Source organism: Emys orbicularis (genome assembly GCF_028017835.1).
Source record: "Emys orbicularis isolate rEmyOrb1 chromosome 4 unlocalized genomic scaffold, rEmyOrb1.hap1 SUPER_4_unloc_1, whole genome shotgun sequence".
Lineage (NCBI taxonomy): Eukaryota > Metazoa > Chordata > Testudines > Emydidae > Emys > Emys orbicularis.
Window position 1 is genome coordinate 253022 of NW_027045131.1, and position 8034 is coordinate 261055.

The 8034-nt window shown below is 60.4% G+C and overlaps 1 pseudogene; it reads left to right on the forward strand.

The window, feature by feature from the left end:
- The window catches only part of LOC135894781 (voltage-dependent L-type calcium channel subunit alpha-1S-like), a 99991-nt pseudogene extending 92863 nt beyond the window's left edge, over positions 1-7128 (forward strand).
- The last annotated feature ends 906 nt before the right edge of the window (positions 7129-8034 follow it).

Consider the following 8034-nt stretch of genomic DNA (forward strand, 5'->3'; position numbering starts at 1 on the left):
AGGATAAACTGCATAGGAGCCACTCGAGCCCACAACAGCAAGAGCCTATCTATTCTGGGAGACATCTTCCACCCTACCTGGCCTAATCTTGGTGCTACAGTTCAGCCCATAAACAATCATGAGGGCTCGTCTTCCACTCTTGGGACATACATCCTCCTGCACGTTCATGACTTCCTATGTGAGACTCCATCTCAGATGTCTCCAGGATGTGGTTTAGAACAGTAAATATCCCAGACAGACACCACCTGTCCAAAGGGGTCACAGTGCCTCAGAAGGTGTTGGATTCCCTTACATGACAGAAAGACCCACAGAGGGTCGGTGTGGGAACCCCATTCTTGCATCGCACACCATCAAAGATCCTCATGACAGATACGTCCTCTCTGAACCCCAGGGCCTGGCTCCCGAATGGTTCTCTCGACCATGGAGTTAACTCATTTGGCTGCAGTTCAGTCAGTTCGTTTGGCAGATGGCCCAGTACCGGCAAGACTTATCTCCGGAATGGAAACACTTTCACTCTTGATGCTCTCTTTCTTCGTCCCAAGCCCTAGAAGTTTCCCTTTCCAAACTACTTGACCGCCAGCTGGAATTAAAGATACAGGGTCTCTCCGTGAGCTTTGTTAGAGTGCAGGTGGCTGCTCTCACAGTTTTCCAGTCACCCATCCAGGGCTTCTCGGTTTTTGCCCACCCTGTCACAGCCAGATTCCTCCAGGCTCTATACAATTGGTTTCCTCCTGTTTGGGACCCAGTGGGACCTCAACCTGCTTCTTAATGCTCCAAGGAAAGTCTCCTTTGAACCAACGATCACCTGCTCTCTCCTCCATATCGCCTTCAAAATTTCATTCCTGGGCGCCATTACTTCAGCAAGACGAATTGGAGAGCGGGGGGCACTCCTGGCTGACACACCATATCCCACCCTTTCATAGGGACAAGGTTCTACTGTGTCCCCAGCCCTATTTTCTTCCTAAGGTCTCCTTGGAAGATCACATTAACCAGGAGATTCGCCTGCCAGTGTTCTACCCACATCCTCAGGCCTCCAGAGAGGTCTCAAGCCTTCATTCGCTGGATGTTTGATGGGCCCTTGCCTTCTCTGTGGACAGGACTAGGTCCTTGAGGGCCTCTCCCAGGCTACTTGTGTTGCTAACAGAATGAATGAAGGGCCAACCTGTTCCTAGTCCATACAGGGGTTGTCTGTGTGTTGCAGGTTGTATTTTAACCTGTTATGACAGAATGGGGGTGCGTCTCCCCCGCCCCCCACGGTGACAGCACATTCCACTGGAACTCAGTCCACATCCAGTACGTTCCCATAGCAGAAATCTGCAGGACTGCGACTGGTCTTCTGCCAGCCCTGTGCCAAGCATGTGCCATGTCCCCTGCTTCCAGAGAGGACGCTGCCTTTGGTGATATCGTTCTCCGAACAGTCCTTGACTCACCTCTGTGGCATGCCCCTCCTCTCTGAGTTACTGCTCTGGAGTGCCCTGCAGTGGGGCGCCACAGGGACATACGCTCGACGAAGAAGGGACGGTGACTTACCTTACATAACTTGAGTTCTTCGAGATGCTTTGTTCCTATGGGTGCTCCACCTTCCCGGCCTCCTTCCCCTCCGCTGCAGATACGTCGCCCCGTTTCCCTCCTTCAGAGTACAAGGTGTGACTCTGTGCAGGCCTGCCAGCACGACTGCCGTCTCCGCATGCACATCCTGTGGTGGAGCACCCATCGGGCCAGAACATCTCAAAGAACCCAGGTTTCAGAGGGGTAGCCATGTTAGTCTGTGTTCACCCCTGTTGATATTCACCCCTTCTTGTCCTCTGTTGGGAATGGGCCACATTCACCCTAATTGAATTGGCCTCGTTAGCACTGACCCCCCACTTGGTAAGGCAACTCCCATCTTTTCATGTGCTGTATATTTATACCTGCCTACATTTTTTCACTTCATGCATCTGATGAAGTGGGTTCTAGCCCACGAAAGCTTATGCCCAAATAAATTTGTTAGTCTCTAAGGTGCCAAAAGAACCCAGGGTAAGTCACCTCTCCTTCTTCACACTTAGTGATGCTGTCCTGTCTGTCCCCATTCACCTCATCTATCTATCTATCTATCCCGAGACAGACCCTTCCATCATGTATCCATCCATCTGTCCATCTTACACATCCATCCATCCATCCATCCAGTACCTAGAGTGTCTGTCTGTCCAGTCATTGGTTCTCTCTCTAATACAAGCGGTGTTTGTGCTGTTTTTATTAATATGATTGGGTGGGGGGTGATTATGGCGGGGAGGAGATGAGCCCAGAGGTGCTGAAGAAGAGGATGGAGGGTAGAGGAGGGAGGGGAGGAGCCCAGAGGTGCTGAAGAAGAGGAGGGAGGGTAGAGGAGGGAGGGGATGAGGCCAGAGGTGCTGAAGAAGAGGAGGGAGGGTAGAGGAAGGAGGGGAGGAGCCCAGAGGTGCTGAAGAAGAGGATGGGGGGGTAGAGGAGGGAGGGGAGGAGACCAGAGGTGCTGAAGAAGAGGATGGAGGGTAGAGGAGGGAGGGGAGGAGACCAGAGGTGCTGAAGAAGGGGATGGAGGGTAGAGGAGGGAGGGGAGGAGACCAGAGGTGCTGAAGAAGGGGATGGAGGGTAGAGGAGGGAGGGGATGAGACCAGAGGTGCTGAAGAAGAGGATGGAGGGTAGAGGAGGGAGGGGATGAGGCCAGAGGTGCTGAAGAAGAGGATGGAGGGTAGAGGAGGGAGGGGAGGAGCCCAGAGGTGCTGAAGAAGGGGATGGAGGGTAGAGGAGGGAGGGGATGTGGCCAGAGGTGCTGAAGAAGAGGATGGGGAGTAGAAGAGGGAGGGGAGGACACCAGAGGTGCTGAAGAAGAGCATGGAGGGTAGAGGAGGGAGGGGAGGAGGCCAGAGGTGCTGAAGAAGGGGAGGGGGGGTAGAGGAGGGAGGGGATGAGGCCAGAGGTGCTGAAGAAGAGGATGGAGGGTAGAGGAGGGAGGGGATGAGGCCAGAGGTGCTGAAGAAGAGGAGGGAGGGTAGAGGAGGGAGGGGAGGAGACCAGAGGTGCCGAAGAAGAGGAGGGAGGGTAGAGGAGGGAGGGGATGAGGCCAGAGGTGCTGAAGAAGAGGAGGGAGGGTAGAGGAGGGAGGGGAGGAGCCCAGAGGTGCTGAAGAAGAGGAGGGAGGGTAGAGGAGGGAGGGGAGGAGACCAGAGGTGCTGAAGAAGGGGATGGAGGGTAGAGGAGGGAGGGGATGAGGCCAGAGGTGCTGAAGAAGAGGAGGGAGGGTAGAGGAGGGAGGGGATGAGGCCAGAGGTGCTGAAGAAGAGGATGGGGGGGTAGACGAGGGAGGGGAGGAGACCAGAGGTGCTGAAGAAGAGGATGGAGGGTAGAGGAGGGAGGGGAGGAGACCAGAGGTGCTGAAGAAGAGGATGGAGGGTAGAGGAGGGAGGGGAGGAGACCAGAGGTGCTGAAGAAGAGGAGGGAGGGTAGAGGAGGGAGGGGAGGAGACCAGAGGTGCCGAAGAAGAGGAGGGAGGGTAGAGGAGGGAGGGGATGAGGCCAGAGGTGCTGAAGAAGAGGAGGGAGGGTAGAGGAGGGAGGGGAGGAGCCCAGAGGTGCTGAAGAAGAGGATGCGGGGTAGAGGAGGGAGCTGTGGTGGACAGAGGGCAGGAGGAAGTTAGGGTCTCGCATGGTGACTGACGCTTGTGAATGGAAGCCCTTGGAGGGGTGGCTGGGTGGTGGTCCCTGCGCCAGCCTGACGCTCTTTCCTGTCCCTGACAGGATGCAGTACGAGGACGAGCTGCGGAGGGAGAGGATGCTGCCGGCATCCTGCCAGCCACAGCCACAGCCACACTCTGCCCTGGGTCAGTACCTGCAGCATCGTCACACCGGGCACTTCCTGGCCTTACTGGGAGGGGTGTCCTGGGGGGGCAGGGTCATGGCCTGGGGAAACTCCCAGCTTGCCAGATGGGCATAGGGTGGGACCCCATGTTTCACCAAGTTGCCTGGAGGATGGACCCTCTTTTGTCAGAGGGTTGGGAGGGAGGCCCCCCTTTTATTGGGGGGACCCCATAAGGCGTGGAAGGGAGGGGCCCCATTTTATGTGGGGGTGGGACTCCATTTTTCACCAAGGCAGCTGGTGAGCCCCCTTTTATCGGGGAGCAGGGGCTGTCTCTTCATGGCCTAAGGATGAACTAAGCAATAGAAAGAGAAGCCAACACTGGAATTCCCTGCAGCAGCGAATGCAGATAACCTCCTTCCCTAGGGATGCCAGTTCTGGGGGGGGGGGGGTCCTTTTCCCAGGGCGCCATGGCCCTCAAGGGGAGGTGAAGCAGGAGGCTGAATTTCCTGGGGTGCTGCAGGCTGAGTTCCCCCTCAGCCGGCAGAGACAGGAGGTCGTGGTTCCCAGGAGGGGTCATCCAGGTCTCCGTTTTCCCATCCCCACGTGCAGGCCTCGCCGGGGGCAGGGGCGGGCTGGGTGTAAGGCCGAGGGAAGGCCCGTGCTCAGCTCTTTCCCTGTGAGCAAGGGGCGCATCCGGTTCCCTCTGCCTCTCTCGGGGGGTTGCCGGGGAGGGGGCTGGCCCAGGGCTGGCTGGGGCATGTGCACAGGACCTCCAAGTGCACCAGCTCTGCTTCCCCAGCCCCCGCACTAGTCAGCCCCTTCCCAGCTGGCACCCCCTATGCCTCAGGGCCACAGCAGTGCCCTTCCCGTGGGCTCCCCACGTGATGCCCCCGTTCCCTTCCCCTCAGGCCACAACCGCTCCTTCCGCCTGGAGAAGCGGCAGCGGTGGCTGGACAGGAGGCGTGCAGCCAGTGTCGGCGGATGCCCGGGATTGGAGCTGCAGGTAAATGGTGCTGGGATATCATTTGGCTCATCTGCGGCAGGGGGAGGCTAGTCCCCCTCCCACTTTGGGCTGGCCAAGACAACTGTGCACTAGAGGCACCGGGTCCCCTGGGGCCAGCTAGCAGGAGATCCCAGCTTGGCATCTGCCTCGTGCGCTGCGTCCGCCCCAGCCTGGTTGGCCCCTGGGAAGCAGAACGGAGCCTGCACTCCTGGCCTATCCGCAGCAGAGACGCGGCCATGGGGCTGGAGGAAGCTGGGGGTGTCCCGGTGTCCAGCCACAAGCCCCCCGAATGGCTCAGGCGCAAAGACCCTCGTCTCCGGCACCCCTGCCCTCTTCCCAATGGCAACTGGAACTGGAACGGCCCACAGGGCTGGAGCCTCTGCCGGGGCCACCGGTGGCCAGGAGTGGGGATGGGCGTACCAGGGAATGGAGCACTGGGGGGCGGGGGTCGTGCCTTGTTATATCCAGGTAATCACGGCTCCGCTATGTAAGGAGATGAGGCTCTGTAGCCTTGCCCCTTCTCTGCCCATTCCCCTGTCCTCTTCCGCCCTGCGCTCCAGAGGAAAGAAGGCCCCTGGGGCTATGGACGGGGCTGTTGCTAGCCTGGGGGAGTTGGCCATTGACTCTACAGGAGCCAAGTTCAAGTGACTGGGCAGTATCCTGGAGCTCAGAGCTTGGTCCCTGCTCTAGTGCCGAGCCAGGCAGGACTGGCCCTCGGGTTCTGTACCATCGCCAATGATCGCCACCTCTCCTTAAACTAACCGGGGCACCCGGCTGTTCCCGGAGCCCGGCGTGGAGCAGGGCAGGCGCAGGTAGCGCTGTCCAAGTGCCGAGTCATTTCCCCGGAAGAGGCTGCGCTCTTCCTCCAAAGGGGTGCCACCGGGCGGCTAGCGGACGCCACGGCGGGCGAGAGGGATCTGAGCTGCTCTGCAAGCCTGGGGGGTGGCCCCTGGGCGATTCCACGGACCAGCCCCCACCTCGCCCACCTGTCGAGGCTGTTGCAGCACGTTCAGTATTGCTCACCCCCCAGGATGTGACTCTTGGCTCCTTCTCTGCCCAGCTGCCCAGAGAGGAGGCTGCTGCCCAGGAGCGGGGAGCGGACCTGACCTCCGAGTGCCAGCTGGATGGCGGCAGTGACATGAACGGGGAGGGAGACGCTGCTGCCTCCACCCCAGCCACCACCTTACTCATCCAGGAGGTAGCAGTGGGGCAGCACCCAGCAGGGGGACTGGCTGGGGTGGGACTGGAGAGACTGTTCCTGGGGGAGCGGTGAAAGGAGGAGAGAGGCCACAGCTCCTGGAGTGGGATGGGGTGAGGCCAGGGGGCGGGGGCAGAGGCAGGATGGGATGTGGGGAGTTGCCAGCCCTGAGCCTACGGATGGGATGGGAGCAGAGTTCATCCCCAGTTAGAGGGGTCGAAGGTCATCTATGGGGTGGTAAAGTAGGGGCAATGGGGGGACTTGGAGGGATCGGAATGGGGTGAAAGCAGAGATCAGCAATGGTGCTGGCACAGCGGTAAGACAGGCAGAAAGCCAGCTGTGGGATAGACACAGGAAGGGGGCTGTGGGTTGGGAGTGAGGAGCACCAGCGGAGCTGTGTGTGTGAGGAGCCCAAGGCTGGGATAGCAGAGGCTGTGGGTCGGGATTGAGGGGCACCGGTGGAGCTGGAGGGAGCCCAGGGCTGGGATAGCAGGGGCTGTGGGTCGGAATTGCGGGGCACTGGTGGAGCCGGGGGGGGTGGGGGGGGGAGTCCAGGGTCCCAGGGCTGGGATAGCAGGGGGTTACAGGTCGGGATTGCGAGGCACCGGTGGAGCTGGGGGGAGCCCAGGGCTGGGATAGCAGGGGCTGTGGGTCGGGATTGAGGGGCTCCGGTGGAGCTGGGGCGAGCCCAGGGCTGGGATAGCAGGGGCTGTGGGTCGGGATTGAGGCGCACCGGCGGAGCTGCATATGGGGAATTTGCCGAGCATCTGCTCACACTTTGCTCTAGGCCCGGTTCGCTCCCGAGTGTGAACATTCCCAGCTCCACGGGTTTGTGCTAAGCTGGGAAGCACAGGCATCAGCTGCACAGAGCCCAGAGGTCGTTTCTCCACAGCCCGAGCAGCCAGGCTATGCTGATCCCTTTCTTCTGCTGCAGGCTCTGCTCTCCAGGGGCCTGGGCGCTCTGGCCCGCGACCCATCCTTTGTGACGGCCATGAGAGCCGAGGTGGCTGCCACCTGCCAGCTGGAGATGGTGCTGATGGAAGAGGTCGTGGCCGAGCTGCTGAGGGGAAGGGAAAGCCCGGAGGGAGCAGAGGCCGGTTCCACCCACTGACACGCGTTGGCCACGTCCCTGCATAGCTCCCCTGGGCCCGGCACGCCTGGCTCCCAGAGGCCATCTCCAGCCCTGCCTGTGAGACGCTGCCGAGGATCCCCCTCGCCAACGGTGCCAGCCGGGAGGTGCTGCCCGTTTGTGGGCTTTGAGAGGGTTACCATGGAAACACAGCGCCATCTCCTCCCACGCACAGCCTTGACTGGTTGCTCTCTGCCCCGGGCCAGGCAGATGGGAGCCAGAGGAGGACTCGCCGGGCTGTTTGGGGAGGAGCGGTGAGGGCCTGAACTCCGGGGGCATTTCCTACAGGGGTGTCTGGTGCTGTGTGGGCAAGGTGCGCCCCCTGCCCTCTCAAGAGCTGTAACGTGTGCGCCGGACGGGTCATTAAATCCCTGGCACTGCGATCGCGCTGCTCCGCTCTGTCCTTCAGTGCTCTGGTCTTCGATCAGAGGGGGGGGCCAGCGGAGACCCTTGGGGGCCTGCTTTCCAGCAGTGCTGAGCACCCGCAGCTCCAGCCAACGCCAGTGGGACTCGTGGGTGCCCGTCCCTCTGAACACCAGCCCCCCAGGTGTCTCCAGTCAGGCCTGCCGAATGAGCAGCCACTTTCCAACTGTGGGGCTGAACATACATAGCCAGAGCCGGCCCTTGCCATCTAGACAAGGCACCTGCTACAGATGGGGGACGAGGCCCAGCGAGGGGAAGGGGGAGATTCTCACTATTTATCTCGCTCCCTGTGACGTGCCGGGAGGCCTCGCCTCTCATTGTCACGTGAGCCTTTGCAAACCAACGCCGGCGTGACTGGCCGAAGGTCACAGGGGGAGTCTGTGGCCAACGTGGGAACTGACCCCACATCTGAGTCCCGGCCAGAGCCTTAACCACGAGCCCACCCTTCCTCTGACACGGCCTCCC